This window comes from Oncorhynchus mykiss, chromosome 29 (assembly GCF_057628025.1).
Source record: "Oncorhynchus mykiss isolate SJ-2025 chromosome 29, ASM5762802v1, whole genome shotgun sequence".
NCBI classification, from domain to species: domain Eukaryota; kingdom Metazoa; phylum Chordata; class Actinopteri; order Salmoniformes; family Salmonidae; genus Oncorhynchus; species Oncorhynchus mykiss.
Window position 1 is genome coordinate 40,706,762 of NC_143050.1, and position 8,664 is coordinate 40,715,425.

The 8,664-nt window shown below is 41.0% G+C and overlaps 1 long non-coding RNA gene across 1 annotated transcript; it reads left to right on the forward strand.

Moving 5' to 3' along the window:
- The first annotated feature begins 6,860 nt into the window (after positions 1-6,860).
- Positions 6,861-8,421, forward strand: LOC149970451 (uncharacterized). The gene is made up of 2 exons (XR_016493466.1): positions 6,861-6,984; positions 7,266-8,421. It is a non-coding gene; the product is annotated as an uncharacterized LOC149970451 (long non-coding RNA).
- Positions 8,422-8,664: the final 243 nt, after the last annotated feature.

Genomic DNA, 8,664 nt, shown 5'->3' on the forward strand with positions numbered 1-8,664 from the left:
TTGAAGAAACTTTCAAAACTCTTGACTGAGCTTCATGTCTTAAAGTAACGTTGGACTGTCATTTCTTGTTGCTCATGTGAACGGTTCTTGCCATAATATGGACTTGGTCTTTTACCAAATAGAGCTATCTTCTTATACCACCCCTACCTTTTCACAACACAACTGATTGGCTCAAACGGATTAAGAAGGAAATAAGAAGGAAACAAGGCACACCTGTTAATTGAAATGCATTCCAGGTGACTACCTCATGAAGCTGGTGGAGAAATGCCAAGAGTGTGCAAAGCTGTCATCAAGGCAAAGGGTGCATCAAGGCAAAAACAACATTTTGATTTGTATAACACTTTTTGCGTTACTATATGATTCCATGTGTGTTATTTGATGTCTTCAATATTATTCTACAATGTAGAAAATAGTACAAATAAAGAAAAACCCTTGAATGAGTAGGTGTGTCCAAACTTTGGACTGGTACTGTAGGTACACCTAGGTCAAGAGAAAGAATTGAGGTGACACATGGACCGACAGTGACAGGGTGTAATCATAAGACTAGACTAGACTACATTACAGCCTTATTCTAAAATTGATTAGATACTTTTCCCCCCTCATCAACGTACACACAATACCCCATAATGACAAAGTTAAGACAGGTTTTTGGAAATGCAAAACTATTAAAAATAATTTACATAACTATTCAGACCCTTGGTTAAGAGACTCAAAATTGAACTCGGGTGCATCTTTTTTCCATTGATCATCCTTAAGATGTTTCTACAACTTGATTGGAGTCCACCTGTGGTAAATTCAATTGATTGGACATGATTTGGAAAGGCACACTCTTGTCTATATAAGGTCCCACAGTTGACAGTGCATGTCAGAGCAAAAAACAAGCCATGAGGTCGAAGGAATTGTCCATTTAGCTCTGAGACAAGATTGTGTCGAGGCACAGATCTGTGGAAGGGTACCAAAAAATGTCTGCAGCATTGAAGGTCCCCAAGAACACAGTGGACTCCATCATTCTTAAATGGAAAAAGTTTGGAACCACCAAGACTCTTCCTGGAGATGGCCGCCCGGCCAAACTGAGCAATTGGGAGAGAAGGGCCTTAGTCAGGGAGGTGACCAAGAACCTGATGGTCACGCTGAAAGCACTCCAGAGTTCCTCTGTGGAGATGGGAGTACCTTCCAGAAGGAAAACCATCTGTGCAGCACTCCACCAATCAGACCTTTATGGTAGAGAGGTCAGTCGGAAGCACGTGACAGTAAAAGGCACATGACAAAGTTCCAACATCGTCAGCATAGCTAAAGTAACTGACAGGTTAGGAAACCCGCTACAATCATGCGGTACAGTCAGTAAAGAATTATTTTCATAAAATTTGTATTTAACCTTTATTTAACTAGGCAAGTCAGTTAACAACAAATTCTTATTTACAATGACGGCCTACCAAAAGGAAAAAGGCCTCCTGCGGGGACAGGGGGCTGGGATAAAAAAAAAGTAACAAATAAAATAAAAATATAGGACAAAACACACATCGCGACGTGAGACGCCACAACATAAAGAGACCTAAGACAACAACATAACATGGCAGCAACACGACAACACTGCATAGTAGCAACACAACATGACAACCACATGGTAGCAACACAACATGGCAGCAGCACATGGTTGCAGCACAAAATATGGTACAAACATTATTGGGCAAAGACAACAGCACAAAGGGTAAGAAGGTAGAGACAACAATATATCAGGCGAAGCAGCCACAACTGTCAGTGAGTGTCCATGATTGAGTCTTTGAATAAAGAGCTGTTCAGTTAGTTTTGTTGCAGCTCGTTCCAGTCGCTAGCTGTTTACAGAGGAGTATAGAGTGCAGTGATGTGTCCTATAAGGAGCATTGGTGGCAAATCTGATAGCTGAATGGTAAAGAACATCTAGCCGCTCGAGAGCACCCTTACCTGCCGATCTATAACTTACGTCTTCGTAATCTGGCATGGGTAGAATGGTCATCTGAATCAGGGTTAGTTTGGCAGTTGTAGTGAAAGAAGAGTGATTACGATAGAGAAAACCAAGTCTAGATTTAACTTTTGCCTGGAGCTCTGATATGTTCTGAGAGAAGGACAGTGTACCGTCTAGCTATACTCCCAAGTACTTGTATGAGTTGACTACCTCAAGTTCTAAACCCTCAGAGGTAGTAATCACACCGGTGGGGAGAGGGGTATTCTTCTTACCAAACCACATGACCTTTTATAAAAAAATGATATGGTCAATAATGATTAGATTTATTGGCTATTCATGTAGTTTTCCTTAAAGTAACTGTCCAGTGAAAATCTCACTTTTTAAAAATCTATTAATTAACCAAACTGGTCCAATCAACGTTGTTTCAACGTAATTTGTCAATGTATTGTGATGTGGAATCTGAGTGGAAAATACATTGGATTTGAAAAAAGCCATCAATTGTTGTTTTGAGGGTGAAATTTCAACCACAGGATTATGCCATCATGGTAAACAAATGTTAACATAGACAGACCTTGCCCAGCCCAGCACATCTTAGCTTTGGTATTTGTCACTGACAATTACCAATGTGCTATTGTAAGAATGGCTGTAGAGAGTCATTCCAAAGGGTATGATTAACTGAGCAAATTAAATGTGGCCATAATTTAACTCATATACTGTATCATCAATGATGCTATTTAGGTCTACATAGCATTTGCTAAGTATTCAACAACTTACTGGCAGCCAGCTACCCGTACAAAAGGCAGTTTGTTACTGTAAATTCCAAATAAACTTTGGTTTAAGAGTACATTACTGTAAAGTTTACAGTGCAAAAGTCTTAAACTAATGTGATATTCAACCTTAAAATGAGTAACACATCCATGGCCACATTTTGTGGTTACTGTAACTACAAATGTCTTAAGTAATCATGTAAAGCGTGCCTGTTCAAGATAGCATGCATAGGTTATCGCAGGTCTGTGGAGATGTTCACAAATTGCTGTAATAATATGTGCTGAATCTCTAATGGCATTGATCACTTTTAATGTAATCAACTGCATGCCAGCTCACTTGGTTCTGCCATTAGATGAAGCACAGTGATAACACATTCATCTGTTGTATAAATAAACAAAATAACTGACATTGTATTCCTATTTGACATCATTTTTCCATTGGAATTTTGTTGTGCTTTTAGATGGATGAAGGCATAATAATAACACATAGGATAGTCTAATTTTTGGCTGTATTTGTGAGTGGGTGAATATAGGTTGTAATGTCATTGACCAATGTCTCAGCCAAATATTTACCTAACAATCCACGTAGAAATGACATGGTGTGCCAGGTGTTTGAGTATGACATGTCTAACCCCCAGGAGCTCCGATTCAAACTCCCATTAGACAGATCTGCAAGCGTTATAATGTCAAAATACGATGAGCAACTATGTTCATTTATTTCCATTACGGACGGATTGTACGTCTAAAAATGGTCTAAAGAAAAATATACAAGTTTATTTTCCGGTAACTTGTACATTTTTATTTAATCCTATTTTGTAAGTACCTACCGGCCTTAACTGAAAATAGTTGCTCAGCAACACTCCATATTTTGTGAGTAATTAACGTATTTAGACATTATAACGCTTGCAGAGCTGTCTAATGGGAGTTTGAATCGGAGCTCCCTAGGCCTTAGAGAGGAGACACGTTATACTCATAAATCTGTAACGTACAGATACTGGGGCAGGGTACGCCCACACCATTCCAACACAGAAAAGCTGCCTTTTAACATACATAATTAAACATTTTGGAAGGTAAACTATTTCACTCATATTGTAAGTAGTTATAGGTGTCATTTCATAGAAATCTGGAAACACTAGACAGTTACTTTAACACCCTCTTTGAAACCAGAAAGTAACCTACACAATCTCAGATGGTACTTGTTGATTGGCAGTAGAAGAAAAGTGTTCTACAGATATTTTATATGTAAGGGTGTAGTGTGATTTTTAAACTCTTTTCCTCACCGTGAATCCTTTTTTGGAACCTCTTTATTGGTATAAAAACACATCCATCACCTGTTTAGCATTAAACTTTCACACATTTTTCCTCTCTTCTTTTCTCCCTTAAATGATTCTTGTAAACTCTGTTGGGTTTACTTAGCCTGGCTTTCATTGCGGCCGTTTTGCACGGTTTACCTTTGTTTAGTTTATTAACCCAGGGGATTACTTAACCTAAACATCCCTGTCGAATACTTTGGCTTTGGGTTTCAACGTTTTTAACAAAATTCGTTTTCTTATGTCGTTGAAAGTGACAGGGGGTGAGGGTGTCAGAGTTTATGGTCCGCGTTTACAAACCGTTACGGTTGTCAACCGGGAATAACAAATCGAATAAGTGACATGTTAATCAAAGAAACATTTGTGAAACATTCTGCTTATTTGACTGGGATACCACACATAGCGTTCAGATCAGGATCTGTAATATTAAAGACAAATCTAATAGTGGTTTACAAAAAAATTCATCTTACACAATTAAGTTGGAACTTGACTATTTTATTTATTGTTTCATTCTCAAACCTTGTAAAAATTACGCAATGAAATAAGGGAAGTTGTCAGGGTGTATATTTTCATTAATTCAGACCTAGTACAATTTGTTAAATAATGTTATAATATTTACAATAAAAATAAAACCTGTAGCAAAATCAATACAATTAAACCCTAAACATGTATCTATCCCATTTTTCGTGGTTCAATAATTACTGTCTTAAATATCAATATGATTCACTTCTTCCTCCAATATCACTACAGAGCTTCATCAATTCCGACAGCACATGCCTGGAATCCCCATAGGAATAGGCTTAAACAAGTAAAGGCTTAAAGTGGCATTACAGAAAAGGCACTGGGTCTAGGCAAAGACAACATGTTCTTGCACTGAGAGTCACTGAGAGTCAAGTGAGACCGTCCTCATTTTCAAACCCCCCCAAAAATATCCCCTGAAATAACTGCAGTGGTGCTTCTGGTGGGTGACTGACTTAGACTCTTGGTTCCCATGCTCCACCAACATTGTTATGCTGCTTCTCCAGCTGCAGAGTGAGGCAAGGAAGCAGTGAGGCAGGGAGGCACTCATGGGTGGTCCGCCTGGCCAGGCCCCACATGGTTTTCACTCCTCCTAGTGTTCTGTGGTTTGTACCCTTACATCTGATAGCAGTGGCTTTCAGCAGGGACTAGCTGGCGGTGAGCGCTTTTATTTTGGGACATGAATAAGGACAAAAAAACATCCAACGGCTGATGGTTTAAGTCGACACTGGCTGGAGCTTACTTGTTCTTTCACCTTGCCCGGTGTTCACAGGTAGTAGTCACATTTCACAATGATTTGCCATACATTGGAGAAGATTAGTATAAGATGACTACTCAAAGCCATAGTTTATTTCAGTGGGGAATCATTTCTATAAGGGATGATTGAAAACTCCTCTTTGATTTGTTCTCAGTATTCTAACCACTTTCAAGTGAGGCACAGTGCCATTTAAATATTGTCTCTTAGTGATCACAGCTAGCATCTGATCTCTCATACACACCATAGTTCATCTTAAATACTGCCTCCGTGCAGACCAGTTCATATGTACTGTTGGCTTGGGAGAGTCTCTCATACATGAACTGTAACCCATGTCTTCCATACGAGATCACTAATCAAGTTTGCACGGCCAGAAGGTTTTTGCAACGCGAATGACATAATTATTTCAAAATTGACTCACCAATCATCATGTCAGTATGAAAAGGACTGTCTCTGGTGGATCATTTAAGTTTAAATCAAATTATCCTCGAAGCGCACAAATGCACACTTACATTTAAGAGGTTACCTTGAGACCTAAGTAACCACAGTTTATGGAGTCTCATACCCTCACAGCCTAATCTGCAGAAGCTCCCAGACACAATTTGCTTCCTAATAAGATTTTATGGGAATCATCTAGAAAGCAGAGCCTACAGATGTTGGGGTTGGGGCTGTAGGGCCTTCGAGTGTGGTCCTCTACTTCTCACTACAGACATTGGGCCTTTCATCCTCTACACAGTTCTCTTCAGCAGAGAGGCCAGGAGCAATGATCCCTTTTACCCCAACCACACACGTACAAAGATGAGGTCAGTTGTAATGTCACAGCAAATTGTCCTTCATTTTGCCAGAGAAAAGGGGACTTACGAAGGGAAATTAACTGGGGTAAAAACACTAAATCATGCGTATTAGAGTTAACATCCATTAGTTCTAGGATATAGAAGGGGGAAAAAACTACTGGTATTGTGATCCCTCTTCAAATGTAAGGTATTACCCCATGGAGATGAACTTGAGGAGAATAATCTAATATGTTCTTGAATTTAACTGAAGTAATCTCACTCGCACAAACACATTTGCTCGCCCGCAGTTGCCTACGCATAACAACCATGCACACACCAGTTAGAGTAGGTCAATCAGATCAATGTATTAAGGATGTTGTTTACATGCTGTCATTCCCACCCCCTCTCACCACCCTACAGTGCGTCCCTACACTCTTCGAAAAAAATGTTCCAAAAGGGTTCTTTGGCTGTCCCCATAGGAGAACCATTTTTGGTTCCAGGTAGAACTCTTTTTGGTTCCAGATATAACTATTTTGGGTTCCATATAGAACCCTCTGGGGAAACCCTTTCCGCCAGAGTTATATCTGTAACCAAAAAGGGTTCCTCAAAGGGTTCTCCTATGGGTACAGCCAAATAACCCTTTTATGTTCTAGATAGAAAAAACTTTTGAAGCGATTCTAAGTAGTAGTCGTCTCGGCCTGGCCGGTACCCTCTCTCCACTGGGATTCTCTGCCTCAAACCCTACTACAGGGGCTGTGTCACTGGCTTACTGGTGCTCTTCCATGCCGTCCCTAGGAGGGATGCGTCACTGAGTGGGTTGAGTCACTGACGTGATCTTCCTGTCCGGGCTGGCGTCCCCCCTCGGGTTCGTGCCGTGGGGGAGATCTTCGTGGACTATACTCAGCCTTGTCTCAGGATGGTAAGTTGATGGTTGAAGATATCCCTCTAGTGGTGTGGGGACTGTGCTTTGGCAAAGTGGGTGGGGTTATATCCTGCCTGTTTGGCCCTGTCCGGGGGTATCGTCGGACAGGGCCACAGTGTCTCCCGACCCCTCCTGTCTCAGCCTCCAGTATTTATGCTGCAATAGTTTGTGTTGGGGGGCTAGGGTCAGTCTGTTATGGCTGGAGTATTTCTCCTGTCTTATCCGGTGTCTTGTGTCAATTTAAGTATGCTCTCTCTAATTCTTTCTCTCTCTCTCAGAGGACCTGAGCCCTAGGACCATGCCTCAGAACTACCTGGCCTGATGACTCCTTGCTGTCCCCAGTCCACCTGGTTGTGCTGCTGCTCCAGTTTCAACTGTTCTGCCTGTGGTTATGGAACCCTGACCTGTTCACCGGATGTGCTACCTCATCCCAGACCTGCTGTTTTCAACTCTCTAGAGACAGCAAGTGCGGTAGAGATACTCTGAATGATCGGCTATGAAAAGCCAACTGCCATTTACTCCTGAGGTGCTGACCTGTTGCACCCTCTACAACCACTGTGATTATTATTATCTGACCCTGCTGGTCATCTATGAACATTTGAACAACTTGGCCATGTTCTGTTATAATCTCCACCTGGCACAGCCAGAAGAGGACTGGCCACCTCTCATAGCCTGGTTCCTCTCCTAGGTTTCTTCCTAGGTTCCGGCCTTTCTAGGGAGTTTTTCCTAGCCACTGTGCTTCTACACCTGCATTGCTTGAGGTTTGGGGTTTTAGGCTGGGTTTCTGTACAGCACTTTGTGACATCAGCTGATGTAAGAAGGGCTTTTATAAGTACATTTGATTGATTGATACTACTACTCCTACTACTACTGTAGCCCTCCACAAGAAACATTGCACTTCAAAGGACATCCCTTAATTTAAGGAACATGTTTCTTTAAAGGTTTCCTTAGCACATGAATCATAAAAAAGCATCAGAAACAGACAGAAAATTGTGCCTTACACTTGTTGACAGGTTAATACAGCACGTATTGTCATCCTTGAATGATGCATCGCTAGCGTGAGTATGACACATTCCCCCATCCGTCCATACTGTTTGGATTAAGCCTCGGTCTTGGCATACTTTTTTTTACAAGCTGACGATGGTTGTTTCCATGGTTTAGTATGGTTGTTTGCCACCCTGGTCATAGACACTCTTCCCCCACCCCTGTCACCTTAGCTTGGACACAAGCAACATCAAAACTAACATCGCTGCATATCCTAAGTAGCTCACTTGGTAGAGTGTGGTGCTTGCAAAGCTAGGGTTTTGGGTTTGATTCCCACGGGGGACCAGTGTGAATAAAGTATGAAAATGTATGTACTAACAACTGTAAATCAGTCTGGAATAAAGTGTCTGCTAAATGACTAACATTGACATTTCAATAATCAAAAAAGTATTCCTCTCATTGCTTCCTCTCTGTCATATGCTCTAAACTAAAAATACAATATGGTGGGTGCCTTTTGGGAAGGCTTTTTATATTCCAGTTCTTTTGAATGAAGAGAGGACTAAGGAAAGGAAACTAGGAAAAGTAGTTATAATTTTAGACAATTGAGATACATCCCTTATGTCAAGACTCATCTGTAATTTGTGTTATGGTGGATGGTGGCCCCTTGTTTTTTACAAGTGGTCACTGATAGAG